Source organism: Rhinatrema bivittatum, chromosome 2 (genome assembly GCF_901001135.1).
Source record: "Rhinatrema bivittatum chromosome 2, aRhiBiv1.1, whole genome shotgun sequence".
NCBI classification, from domain to species: Eukaryota; Metazoa; Chordata; class Amphibia; order Gymnophiona; family Rhinatrematidae; genus Rhinatrema; species Rhinatrema bivittatum.
Window position 1 is genome coordinate 725184152 of NC_042616.1, and position 15081 is coordinate 725199232.

A 15081-nucleotide genomic window follows, 5' to 3' on the forward strand; every position below is an offset into this window, starting at 1 on the left:
GAGGAGTACACTAAAGCAGTTACAAGATTATATAGAACATTTTGGATCAGTATCAATTTGATTAGAGCACCAGACTGAAGTAATGGAGGGTTCAAATCCTGCTGACAACTGACCTTGGGCAACTCACTTCACCCTTTTGACTAAAATACAAACTTGGGGCCCGATGTAAAAAAAAAAAAAAAGTTTGGGGTGGAACAGGTAAACAGGTAAAGCAAGTTTGCTTATCATATGGTGTTTTCCATAGATAGGATGATTTAGTCATTACATGTGGGTAACGTCATCCAGTAGCACTGAACAGACCTCAGCTAGTAGAGCTCTCTACTGAGCATGTGCAGGAATTCTTGCTCAAGCATTGCATCATGAGCCCCCTCAGCTGATTTGAGAGCTAATTCTACCTAGGCAGTCGACTCTCCAAATGGGGCACAGGTATTTAGTATGGCTAATTCACCCTAAGGAAAAAGCAAGTTTGCTTACTGTAAATGGTGTTTTCCGTAGATAGCAGGGAAGTTATCCATGCATACTGGGTGACGTCATCCGTGATGTCATGAAGGCGGGGCTACTCTCTTAGCTGGAAGAGCTTTGAAGTGCGCATGACCTCAGGTTTCCGCGCTCCTCTTCAGTTGGTTTTCCAAGCTAAGTGCTGGTGTAGGCGTTGTGAGGATGGAAGGCTGTCCAGGGAGGTGGGTGGGAATGCATGGCTAAATTCCCTGCTATCTACGGAAAACATCGTTTACAGTAAGCAAACTTGCTTTATTCCGTCGATAAGCAGGGCATTTAGCCATGCATACTGGGAGTCCCAAGCATAGGTTGCAAAATGATATTGCCAGGTAAGAAACATTGGCTTGATTTTATTTATTTGCAACCTATGGAAGGTGGACAGCCATCAATACTTTGAAAAAGAATTGCAGATCCCAAGGAGGAATCCGAAGCAGACTGATCGAGGCAGTAGTGTGATGTAAATGTATGAATAGATGACCAGGTCGCTGCTCTGCAAATGTCCTGGATTGGCACTCCTTGAATGTGCGCAATGGAAGCTGCAGTCACTAATTTGATGAGCTTTCACTGGACCCCTTCAAAGGTATCCCTTTGTAGATAACAGTATTGGATACAGGCGGTAAGCCAGTTTGAAAGTGTTCTCTTTGACACTGACTGACCCGGATTGTTTGGATTGAAGGAGACAAATAATTGAGAGGAACGTCTGAGTGAGTCAGTCTTGTTCTTGTAATAGGCTAAAGCTCTTTTACAATCCAAGGTATGAAGAGACTTTTGTCAATCATTAGAATGTGGTTTTGGGCAATACCGGAAGGGAGATTGTTTCGTTTAAGTGAAAGGTAGATACTATCTTTGATAGAAATGAAGAGTGGGGTCGTAAGACCACCTTATGATGAAATTGAAGATATGGAAAATGGACTACTAGTGCCTGAAGTTCACTTATTCTTCTCGCAGAAATGATGGCCACTAGGAAAAGCACTTTCCAAGTTAAGAATTTTAGCGTAGAGGATGACACAGGCTCAAAGGGTGGAGTCATCAACGATTCGAGGACTATATTAATATCCCATGGAATTTGTTGTGTTTGTGGCATTGTGGACCCTTGGTCGCTGTGGAGATGACTCCGCCCATGGGGAGGGGCCCCATGGGCAACCACAGCGATAGGCTAAACTCAGATAGCAGACACGGAATGAATGGAAGGCTTTATTGTACTGCTGTAGATAGATGGTATGAAGCAGGAAGGTAAGGCACTGAGGTCCACAAGGTGCCAATACATTCAGTCTCAGATGTAGAATCTCACCCAGTTGTTTAAGAGAGGTGGGGACCCACGGTGCGGGCAACGCTGAGCCTGGTTGGTGGAGTTGAAGCACCGGCTCGTAGAGGTACTCAAAGTAGTGTAGGTGTCTTCCTGGTAGTGAGATGGTGGAACCGAAGGTCCGTGGTAAAGATACATAGACTGGTAGGCCCTTGAGGAGCGAGTACCTGATAGTCCGGAGATCCTGAAAAGAATAAGAGACCCCTGAGGAGCGGTTGTCTCAGTTAGTAGAGGCCCCGAAGGGTGATGGAAGCAAGAGTCTGGAGCTTCTAAAGGGCGAGGCCCTTGGAGTGTAAAGCAGTCAGAGTAGCTTAAACCGAAGTCCTTGCTAACTCAAAGGTGGTAGCGAAGTGGAGGCTTTAAATACCCGGAGGTATTGACCTTATGCGGTGGGGACGCACCCGAGGTTCCCGCCATGACATGTATTTGAGCCTAGGAGATGTGCACCTGTCCTAGGAGGCCACGGGAGTGAGCATGGCGGATTGGAACGCCCATGCTACTCTGGAGACGCCGAGGCCCTCTGCACCGGAAGCAGTCATCTTGCCCAAGGAGGAGGAAAAGGGAAGGAAAGAGGTAAGGCAGAGCGGTCGCAGCCGTCTGCGACCGATGGACGCAACAGAATTATTGTTTTTTTTTTTTTAAAGGGCGGGTGCAGACGAAGTAAGCCCTTCATAAATTTGGAAATCAACAGATGGGCTGAGATGGAGCAGCCCTTATCTGTGACATTGTAAGCTTCAATAGCACTAAGGTGAACTCTGATAGAAGTTACTGCCAGGCCTGAACGGGATAAATTGTGGAGATAAGTTAATAGCGTTCAGGAGGACAAGAAAGGGGGTCAAGCCTCTGATGGGCGCACCATTTCGAGTATCTATTCCATTTGAAGGCGTAATTTTTTCTGGTGGAAGGTTTTCGTGATGCTATGAGGACTTCCAAAATGTCTGGAGAGAGTTTCAGGGAACTCAGTAACCGCCATTCAATCTCCACGCTGTCAAATGAAGGGAGGACTGCATGAGGTGAATCAGATTCCCTGCGTCCTGTGAAAGGAGAAATGGGTCCCAGGGCAGAGATATTGGATGAGTGATTGAGAGACGAAGTAGATAAGGATACCACGGTTGTTTCGGCCATGCCGGTACTATCAGGATTAGGTCTGCTTTGTCCGCAATACATTTCAGGACTGTGCATGAGATCAGTGGTATGGGAGGAAATGCGTATAGAAGGCCTTTCTTCCAATGAATCAGGAAAGCATCATGTGACGTCCTGTGTGAACTGGGAAGAGAACAAAACTTTTCTACCATTCGATTCTCTTCCGATGCAAAGAGGTCTATCTCTGGAGTACCCCAGTTTGCGAAAATCTTGTCTGCTTCTGTTTGCTTGACTGACCATTCGTGCGGATGGAAAACTCAGCTGACTTTGTCCGCTCTAGTGTTCGCAAGACCTGGAAGGTAGGATGCCTGTAAGAAGATCTTGTGCTCTGCCCATTCCCAGATTTGAACCGCTTCTTTGCAAAGAGTCAAAGATACGGATCCCCCTTGTTTGTTGATATAAAACATCGCCACCTGATTGTCGGTATGGATCATCACTGATTTCTCTTGTTACCATGACTGGAATGCAATCAGAAAGTTCCTGATTGCTCTAAGTTCCAGCAGATTTATTTGGAGACATTGTTCTGCTTCTGACCAAAGACCTTGAGTCTTTAGATGCAAGAGATGGGCACCCAAACCCTTCATAGAAGCATCTGTTGTGAGGTTTATCTGATGAGGGGGGATTGTTGAAAAGGGCTTCCTTCGTTTAAAATGGACGGAGCCACCATCTTATGTCCTTTTTCATGGAGTGCATAACACGTACCTTGTGAGACGTCTGCTGCGTCAGCTGGTTCCATTGAGATTTTAGACCCCACTGAAGACGTCGTAAGTGTAGACGAGTATTTTGGACTACATGAATTGCTACCGCTATATGCCCCAAGAGTACCATTAAGTGTCGTGTTTGAACTACTTTCCGATGTAGAAGAGTCCGAGAAAGGGATTGTAAGGTCTTGATTCTGTCCAGAGATAGAAAAGCTCTATATATCGGAGTTCGAATTAATGCTCCTATGAACTGAATGTTTGAGGGGGATGGAGTTGGGACATTTCGTAATTCACTATCCAACCCAAGCTTTCTAGACAGAGGATTGTGCATTCCACCTGTTTTAGGAGTTGCACATTGGGAGATACAAGAAGCCAATCGTCCAAGTAAGGGAATATGTTTATCCCTTGTTTGCGTAAGTGTGACAACAACAGCAAGACATTTTGTGAAGACTCGCGGGGCAGAGGAGACCAAAAGGGAATACCTTGTATTGGCAGTGATGATTCGCAACCTGAACGGTAACGCCAATATTCTTTGTGAATTGGAATGTGAGTGTACGCATCCTTTAGATCTAGTGAGCACATCCAGTCGTTTGCTGCAGAAAAGGGAGTACGGTTTTGAAAGAAGTTATTTTGAATTTTTGTCTTGCAAGGTGTTTGTTTAGAGCTCGAAGATCTAAGATAGGGCGTAGGCCTCCCGATTTTTTGGGAATGAGGAAGTATTGGGAGTAGAAGTTGTTTTCCCTTTGAGAGGAAGGCCGGTTGGACTGCCTTCTGTTGAAGGAGGATTGAAATTTCTGTCATGAGAGATGGGATTTGAATTTGAGGAGTCTTGGAAGTAATGAGATGTGGAAGAGTTGGGAAGGAGTTGAAATGTAGTCGGTATCCTTGAAATATGCTCAATACCCATTGGTCTGTGGTGATTTTGGACCACTGGGAATGAAATAAGGATAGTCTCCCCCCACGTGAACTGTTGTTGTGGCAAGATGATTTAAAAAGATTGTTTAGGAGTTTGTTGAGAGGGTTGCGGTTTTTGTCGTCTTGGGGTTCTTTGCCGTGGTCTTTGTCCTTGTAATTGGGGTTGTTGTCTCTGAGGTTGGAAAGGCTGTTGCCTATAACTAGGTTGGGTAGGGTTGATAGTAGCGGTATGGTCTGCGATAATAGTAACCTCTTTTGTATTGACTGAAGTAACATTTAGATGTTGAAGGCGTATCTACAGGTGCCGCTAAAGACTGGACCGCTATATTTTGTTCCTTAATGAGAGAAACAGTCTCTGAGTTTTTCACCAAAGAGATTGTCTGGTCTGCATGGTAAATTAGTCGGTCATGCACATCTACCCTGATACTGCTGGCCCTAAGCCATGCTAGACGTCTAGCGGAAATGGAAGTAGCTGATGATCTTGCGGAGGTATCAAAAGCTTCATATGCTGTCTGCAACAAGTGATGCAAGCCTTCCTGTAAGTCTAGGAAAGGCAGAGGCAGTGTAGCATCCGCGTGCGAGGTGGTTAGCAAGGACTGCAACTGTTGAGTACAATTGAATAAATATTGTATGATGTAAAACTGATGATGGTTAATTCAAGAATTAAGCATAGAATTTTGGTAAATCTTTTTTGCAAAATCATCCAGGAGTTTATTGTCCTTTCCTGGAGGCGTATTAGAATATAGCCTGTTTTTCTTGGCTCTCTTCATTGCCGATTCTGCACATTTGAATAATAGGAGGCTTTTTGCATTCTATATTTTAAATCTATTTTCTTAGAAATGGATGGGAGGTGGTGTGGAGTATCCCAAGCCTTGTCTATAAGACCCTTCAATATTTGGTGAAGAGGTACAGCAGTTGGTTCAGTTGGGACATCTAGTATTTGGAGAATCCCCAGAACTTCAGAGCTTGGGTCTGGAAGTTCCTGAGTCTCTATATTTAGGGCTAAACCCAATTTTTCCAGGAATTTAGCATAAGTTAAATCTTCCGGTGGAGAAGTGGGTTGAGGAAGATCTTGTGGAGGGTCCGATGGAATACCCGTTGAACTTCCAGGAGAAAGATCTGGTGAGATCGTGTGAACAGAAGAGATAGGGGAGTGTGATTGTTGTGGATATGGCAGGTTATGAGGTGGATCAGGAGAAGCCTGCGGTGATGTAGGATCTTGGGAATCTGGTGGTAAAACGTTAGGGCCAGATGGTAAACCCCGAAAGAACTTGTACAGCGGCGTAGTGATCTGAGACATTGTCTCCTCAGCTGATTGGTGATGTGGTTGGTCAGGTATTCTGGTAGATCTCGGACTGTTTAGATGACGTCTTAGGGACAGATAAATGAGAAGACTTTGGTCTCTTTTTGGAGTGTTTAGGAAGAGCAACTAGATCTGGGGATGATTCCCAGCCCCCTGCTGGTTCGTCAATAACATCAGAAAATACTGACGAAGAAGAGTGGTGACCTCCTGGCAGAGATGTAGAATGATGAAGAGCAGATCTAGAGGAAGATGATGCTCCAGATGGGGTTGTAATATGTTTTGTCTTTGAGATAGATTTACATGGTTTATTTTGAATTTTAGGTGCTGTGACTGACTTCTCCGGTTGTGGGGGACAAGGTTTCTTAATTTGATGAGTGAATTGCGTCGTAGACTGTTGAGATGCATCATAGAAATCGATGTCTTTAATGGAGTCGACGCATGCATCGATTGAATCGTGCGAGGCATAGTAGCAGGAAGCATCGCAGGTTTTAATGACGCATGCGTCGTAGTTGGTGCAGCACTCGACGCATGACGCAGCACACGGTCCTCCAAGGCCGAATGCGCACATCGAGGAGCCTCGGACTGGGGCTTTTGCTTACCCGGAGACGACTTGGTCGAATGGTCATCAGCTGGAATGGGGGGCATATGAGTGCTCATCTTCTCCATTTTTTTTCTTTTGTCTTCTGGCCCTCAGGGACATTTTACCACAGTCCCTGCATGCGGCCTGATCATGGTCGGGACCGAGGCATAAATAGCAATAATTATGCCTGTCGGTCACTGACATGATTTTGCCGCAGGAGCAGTACTTAAATCCCGGGCTCCTTGGCATCATCTTTCTGTCAAATTTTTCGAAGATTTAAATTTTCCTGTCAGGGCGAGATTAGCCACACGTCCGTGTAGTAACCGCGGAAAACTAAAACTGAAGAGGAGCTCAAGGAGCGTGGGAACCCGAGGTCATGCGCACTTCAAAGCTCTTCGAATTAAGAGTAGCTCCGCCTTTGTGACATCATGGATGACGTCACTCAGTATGCATGGCTAAGTGCCCTGCTTATCGATGGAAACATTTTTACAGTAGGCAAATGTTTTCCATCGATAAGAAGGGCTGAATTAGCCATGACATGTGGGGAGTCTCCAAGCTGAGGGTTGCAGTGGAGCATTTACTGAGTAAGCAACCTGGACTCCAGAATGGAGAGTAGACTACTGTGAGAACAGGTTACACAGAACTGCTTGTCCAAATTTACTATCATATCTTGAGTGATTGTCCAGACATTGAGATGTAAAGGTGTGGACAGATAATTGTTATGTCTCTAATGTCTGAGTAGGGCCTCAACCTGAGCACCAATAATCATCAGATTGTATGGTTCAATTTTGTGAATAGGATACAGAGAAGTCACACGAAGACCCGCGTTTTGAACTTCAAAAATACAGACTTTGTGAACATGGAGACATACCGGGAGGAAGAAATGGAAGACTGGGAGAAAATGGGTGAGGTGGAACTATGGGCCAAGTTAAACGAAGCTATTGCAAAGGCAACAAATCTATATGTTTGAAAAATAAACAAGAGTAAGAGGAAAAAAAACAATCTGGTTCTCTAAGAAGGTAGCTGAAAAAAAAAATGTAAAAAGAACAGTGTTCAAGAAGTATATAGGATCCCAAAAAAAGGAACACAGGAAAGAATATATGTTAATACTGAGGGAGATGAAGAAAAATAAGGAAAGCAAAAGGTCAAACAGAAGAAAGGATGGCCAACGAGGTAAAATGGACACAACTTTTCAGATATATCAGAGAAAGAAGGGAAGCCAGAAGTGGTATAGTGAAATTGAAAGGTGACAAGGAAGACCTATGGTGAAAGGCTGAAGGATCTGAATATGTACGCCCTAGAAGAGGAGAGGAGGTACAGGCGAGATATGATACAGACCTTCAGTTACTTGAAAGATCTTATGATGCATGAACTTCAAACCTTTTCTATTGGAAAGAAAACAGAACTAGGGGTCATAAAATGAAACTCGGGGGGGGGGGACCAATTTCAGGAAATATTTCTTCACAGAAAGGGTGATGGATGCCTAGAATGCCCTTCCAGAGGAGGTGAAGATGAAAACAGTCAAAGAATTCAAAGGGGCATAGGATAAACACTGTGGATCTCTAAAGGCTAGAGAACGGAAATGAGAAAAGCATGCAGGGGGTAACTTGTTTGTGCGGCAGTTACTACCCTTAACAGAAGACATGGAGATTACTACCCTTAACCAATATGCCTGATGCTTTTAATGCAACTGCAACACTGCTTACCACTTCGGCAGGGGAAAAGAGGAAATGGATTCAGACAACCACCAAGAGGGCTCCAACTTCTACAGTCTGGGGTTCTGATAAACAGACCTAAGGAAAAAAGCACAGGACTGCTTCTACGGCCAAGTCTGTAAGCAAAGCACGTCAAGAAACACTGATTTTTCAATAAAGCTCATTACCCAGTAAGAAGTGTTGCTACCTGAAATTTTTATGGGTATCATAAGGCTTGGGGGATAGCAGTTACAAAAGAGAAATATGGGAGTACACTGAACAGAGTGGCAGTTACTACCTTAAGCTTGCTAGGCAGTCTGGATGGACCATTTACTCCTTTTCTGCCATCATTTATGTTTCTAGGAGCATACTGCAGCTTTGCAGATAACTTCAATAAGTATTTCTCACAGATGGGCAAAAGAAGAGGCCATAACTCTCACCTGATGAGCTTTGACAGAACCTAATTAGTAAACCCGCTGAAGAGTGCTGCCAAATGCATTCTGCCTCCAATTTTGATGCATGCATTTTACCATAACTGCTCCAGATCTGTCTCATATAAAACAGAGCTGTGAAATTTGGCAATACAACAGAGGGTTTTTTTTGTGGTAGGCCACACTTTTCGCAATCTACTGTACCGTAGGGTCTTCTCACTTTTATGTCATGTAGAAATGGAAAGATAGTAGGTAATACGATGGACTGATATGGAAAGCAGAGACCACTTTCGGGAGAAGATTTGGGTGAGTTCAGAGTACCACTACTGGGGAAGAACTGATTGTATGGTGGATAATGAATGAGAGCTTGGCGTCTGCTGACTTCATGCAGAGGTCACTTCTACAAGGAAAATTACTTTCCACATCAACAACTTGAGAAGCCATCTTTAGAGGTTCAAAAGAGCTTCATCAATTGAGAAAGGATCACATTCAAGCCCTATTGAACCGGAGGTTTTTGCACCTGAGGTCTCGCATACCACCACCTTTCATAAATCCAGATACCAGTGGATAAGTAGAGATGGGTTTGTCTACTGAAACATAGTAAACTGCTATGGCGCTGAAATGTTCTCTTACAGAGAATGTAGTGAGGCCCCAGTCAGAAGGAAGAGCAAGTACATTATCAAATGAATGGACTCACAAGAAAAATGATCCAAGGTGTTCTGATGACACCATTTGAAATATCTTTCCCATTTAAAAAGATAGTTTTCCTAGTTGAAGGTTTCCTAGCCAAAACCACTAGATCTTCAATGTCTCTAGGAAAGAGACGTTTAACTGTGTTCAACATTCAAGCTTTCAGGTTGAGGGAAGTTTTGGATGGTACAACATTCCTTCCTCTTGTGTCAGCAAGGCGGGTCTGACTCCAGAAGTATTGGAAGACTGCTGGAGAGGTGTATGAGATAAACTACTTTTGGCTGGGCCACACAAACTATGAGGATCAAGCAAGTAGTTTGGCAGTATCTTTTATACTGTCCTGGCGATCTGTATTAATGAAAAAGCATACATATGAAGCTTGTTCCCAATTGATTACAAGAGGGTCCTGAGCCAACCTGATACTGCTGGTTAAAAAGGAGCAAAATTGATCCAGTTTCTGTTCTGCTCAGATGTGAATAGATTGACTTATAGTGTTTGCTGTCAAATAGTTTTGTCGCCTGCTGATTGCTGAGGAGATCACTCATCTGGGTGAAGTACTCTGCTGAGGTAATCTGCTAGTGTGTTGGAGATCCAGGGAAGATAGGTGGTCTGTAGAACAGCTCGATTCCTGTTTGTCTACTGCCAAATCTTTAACTTCCTAGAAAAAGGTCCATGACCCTGTGCCCTGGGTTCAAAAGGATCTTGGGTGTGTCTCCCATCACTTTATGGAAGCATTCTACATTAGGGTTACTTGATGGTGGATTGCACGAAGTGAAGCACCGTCCTGAAGCATGTGGAGGTTCACCCACCAGCGCAATTCCTGTTTCATGTCTCCTAAAACCTATACTATCATTGACAGCAATTGAGTTAACTAGTCCCATTAACTGCACAGACCCCACTGTAGACAACAGATGTGAAGGTGTCAGTGGGACTACATGAATGACTGCTGCCACATGAATCTTTCTGTTGAGCGCTGAAAGGTGAGCTTGAAAATGAGTGATCTCATGATGTTCGATATGATGGTAAAAATGCTCTTGTGTAGGGAATTTATCTGCACTATAATGAATTTTATCCGAGTTGGTACTAGATTTGACTTCTTAAAATTCACCAGAAACCCCAAATCCTGAAGACCCATCTTGTGCAGGAAGAGCAAAATTACTCCTGAGAGGCCTATCTATTAACTAGCTGTCCAAGTATGGGAAAACCTAAATCCCCTGACACAGGTGCCCCTCTACCACTGTGAGGCATTTGGTGAAAACGTTCAAAGCTGCCTTCAGACCAAACAGCAATACTTTGTAGCAAAGGTAGCACCAGTGGATGGATGCATACACATCTTTCAGAGCGAAAGCACACATCCACCATTCTCCCTTCTGGATATAGAGAATCAAGCAAAGGGTGTTCATTTTGAATCTTAGTGGAGACTTTTCAGGAGTCTCAAATCCAAAATGGGTCTCAATCTGCCTGATTTCTTGAGGATGAGGAAATATCAGGAGACGTCTTGTCCATGTTGGGATGGTGGAACTGGCACTATTGCCCATAATGAAAGAGCAGCTGCACTTCCAGACAGAGCTGCTCCAGGCAAGATGGATCTGGATTGAGAGAACAGCAGTGAGGAAGTGTTGGAAGCTAGGAGAAATGTTAAGTTGTGAGGGGTCTTGTAATTGGAGGGGCAGTGGTAAGTCCTCTTCTGCACCTGCTCTAAGGCAACCAGCACAAAACTTTAGGTAAAGCAGCATGAAGAATCTGCTCAGATGTTTGATGTGTCTATTGTGCCATTATTAGGGGAGCCTGATATTTTGATGGAGTTTAATATTGGAAGCTACCATGGAATGCTTCTTTGCGTGCTTAGAGGGGCCTCCCTTGAGCTGCGTGGATGCCAGCGAGGAGCTGGAATGTTTCTTCAATGCATGCATTGGGTGCATCAGGATGGTTTCATGTGTTCTTGCATTATGCATCAATGGATTGTGTGCTGCATTGTGAGCATGGTGCGTTGATGCATGGGCTCCCATGCACTGATGCATCATGCTTTGAATGCACTAATGGCTGCTACACCAATTATGTCAATGCACCGTATGTCAACAGTGCCGATACATTCTGCTTCAAGAGCTTTTGCTCCTTCGACACAGGAGCCATTTTAGAAAAAATATCTGGAGACACAGCATATGCATCCGTGCTTGTGCTTGGACAAAAAATGACAGGCTCACGCAGCAAAGCCTGCACAGGACAAAAACCTCCTGTACATGCTCAGTAGAGCGAGGAGAAATGAGCCCATTCGGTGCCGCTGGATTGTATCACCCACATATCATGGCTAATTCAGTCTGCCTATCAACAGAAAATAGATAATACGACAGCATGATTAATATGGAAAGCTGAGACTACTTTTGGGTGTGGAGAACCACCCTCGTGTGGAAGAATTGCATATAAGAAGGATAATGAACCAAAGCTTGAAGCTCAAATACTTCTGTCTAATGTTACTGCAACAAGGAATATTACTTCCCACATGAGCAACTTGAGAGAAGCAGACTCCAATGGTTCAAATAGCAGCTTCATCAACTGTGCCAGAACTACATTTAGGTACCATGGACCAGGTGGTTTTACAACTGGAGATCAGTATGCCATAAGCCTTCCATGAACATTGAAAATAATGTACGAGTATAGCTTGGCTTATCCTGACCTGAGCATGGCACACACATGAACTCACTGATCTGCTATACCCTGAAACAGAAAGTCAGTAAATCTTTTGAGTTGACATGTGAACAGATTCAAGGAACTTTGACATCATGCAGAGAATTGTTTCCATTTAAATCTGTAGGTTCTCCTGCCTGCGTTTCTCATAGCCTTCATAGAGTGCCTTCATAGAGTCTACAGTTTGTAAAATTGCGTATACTTGTACTTATAACACGGTCACAGTTTGCTTAAATAACCAGCTTTTTTCAATGTCTGTACCCCCCATAGTACTGCTCTTATGCGCTCCCTTTATTCCCTCAGAATTGTACAGTTTTGTAAAATTATTATTGTACATATTTCATGGTCTTACTTTGTTCACATAAGGTTATGCACCGCCTGTATCTCTCAATGGTACTGTTCCTATCTGTTCTTCACTAACTTACTTATTTCACTTCTGCCGCTTCCATCTCATCGCTTCTAGCCTGCTCCTCTTTCTCCTTCCCTGTTCATTGTACTTTCTAACCTTTTTCAGTTATTTGTAAACCAGCGTGATGTTCCCACGAATGTCTGTATAAAAGAGTTTATAAATAAAGTGGTGGTTTCCTGGCAGACACTATTATATCTCCAACCTCCTTGGTTAAGGGCTTAGCATCCAAGCCATCAAGTTGAGGGAGGGAACAGCTGGATAAATAGCCATCCTTCCTGAGTTAACAAGGATGGATCCGAACAGAGAGATCAGGGGACTGCTAGATAGCTGTCTGGGCCATGCTGAAGCTATGAGGATCAGATGGATCCAACCTTTCAGTACTTTTTGCATCGTTTTTGTTAATCAGTGGAATTTATGGAAAAGTTATCAGATTTGTACTCTAATCACACAGAAAAGCATCCTGAGCTTGCTAGAAAGGAGCACAACTTTAAATTTTCTGTTTTGCTCTGAAGCAAATAAGTTTGTTGGAATTCCCCACAGACTGAATAGTCTGTTGGCTTCTGATTCCTGCAGAGACCATTCGTGTGGTCGAAAAACTGCTTAGATCTAACTTGTTGGAGATCCTTTGAAGATAGGTTGCTTGCAGGATAGACTGTTTGCATGCCCATTCCCATATCTATCATTTGACACAGAATCCATGACCCTGTGCTCCCTTGCTTGGTCACATAGAACATGGCAACTTAGCTGTCGATTTGAATGAGAATGTTCTTCTCCTGGAGGAAGCAAGTGAATGTTAAGAGCATATCTGATCACTCTTAATTCTAGGAGACTGAATTTGGAATTGTATTTTTATGAATGATCATGTTCCTTGAGTTTAAAAAGGCCCCATGTGGGGCCTCCAACCTTTTATGGAGGCATCTGTCCTTAACATAACTTAGTGAGGTATTAGACAGATGACATCCCCCCTGAAGGATGGATGTAGGGATGTAGCCACCAGCATAGAGCCTGTTTTGTTTCTTGTGAAGTGTTCACTTTGGCTGAATAAGTTGGTCCACTGGAATGGAAACCCCACTGCAGGAGCTGCATGTGAAGGCAGGTTAATGGAACTATATGAATGGTAGCTGCCACGTGGCCCAGAACTAGAACATCTCTTCTTATTGACTGATCCATATTCAATTTAAGAGTATTTGCCTGGATAGGAGGAAATCTCTCTCCTTTTGAGAATCTATTCATGCTCCAATGAATTTGATTTTTTGGGAGGGAATTTGTTAATTTCTTGAAATTCATTAGGAATCCTAGCAACTATCAGCTGTATTGATTTTTGCAGGGTGGTTAGCACACCTTCCCTTGGAGCTCACTTTCACAAGCCAGTTGTCCAGGTGAGGGAAGACCGATACCCTGTTAACTACAGTCAGGCACTTCGTGAATACCCTCTGTGCTGCTGAGAAACAGAAGGGGAGGACACTATATTGGTAGGGGGAAGAGATTAATGTGAGAGATTAATGTGAATATGAGCATAAGCATCCTTTAGATCTTAAGCACACATCTATGTCCCACTCTGAATGGTAGGCTTGTGTGAAGGGAATTCATTTTGAATTTCTTCTGAAGTATATGCTTGTTCAGGCTTCTTAAATCCAGGATAGGCCTCAGTTCCCCAGATTTCGAGAATAAGGAAACAGGTGTAGAATAGATTCTATCGCCCACTGTTCAAGGAGCCACTCCACCTCCAAGCAGAGTTGTGTCAAGTGAAATAGATCCGGACTGAAGACTGAGCAATGAGGAAGTGTGGGAAGCCGGTAGAAACGCAAGTGGTATCCAGTCTCCAGCAATCCTTGGTAATCATGTGCCACTCCTTCAGGTAGTGCTGAATTCTCCATCCTAATGGAGAGAATAGTTGCTGGGTCTGAAAAGGTGGTCAAAAATGTGCTCTGGGCTTTAGCTGCAAGTATTGTATTTTTTGGTTGACGACACTCATGTTGTCAAGCACGATTTGGAAGTGATTGCTGTTGCAGAATCCTTTATCTTTGGAATTGCCAGAAGGGGTATTTTCTCCAACGGCTTCCAGTCCAGTCTAGAATTAAATCATAGATCTTGATGCTAATACACAAATTACTTGATTCCACACCCTGTATCTTATTACTCTTGAATTTACACTCCATCATGCCTCAAGATCAGAAAATAAAAGGCTTCTTTAAGTCCCTTATCTTGTTCATCTGACTGAAACAAGAGGCCTTGTTCTTGCAGTTGCAGGCCTATCCTATGCAACTCTATGCCTGAATAATTGCATACAATGTCTGTGCCTAATTTATTTAAAATTAGGCACAGCTCTTAAGATACGGCTTTTCAGACAAGCATTTGATAGAACAGCTCATAACTTTGGTTTGGTTTAAATACCAAAAGGTATTTGCGTAAGGGATTAAGAACAGATTCCTTTTTATAGTGTTATTAGTATTTAAGTTTTTGTTTTTAAACACTACCCTCTCTGTGATTTGAAATCTCATACACAGCCCTTATTTTAAAAGGTTTGGGGACCCCTGGTGTAAGTATTGAACCATTTTATGCAGCTATTTGGGCTCAGTGATGTCATCTTCAGGGTTATAAGATTTATGCAGATGTGCAATTTTATCCCGAGAGATTCTGAAGGTGATTTCCCTCTGGCAAAATGTAATGTTATTTGATTAAGAAATGCTTGACAATAATTTGGCCATTAATTGTGATAAAAGCCA

At 43.4% G+C, this 15081-nt stretch overlaps 1 protein-coding gene across 2 annotated transcripts in view; it reads right to left on the reverse strand.

Moving 5' to 3' along the window:
• Positions 1-15081, reverse strand: part of AZIN1 (antizyme inhibitor 1) — a 268902-nt gene that overhangs the window by 70226 nt on the left and 183595 nt on the right. The window lies entirely within an intron of this gene.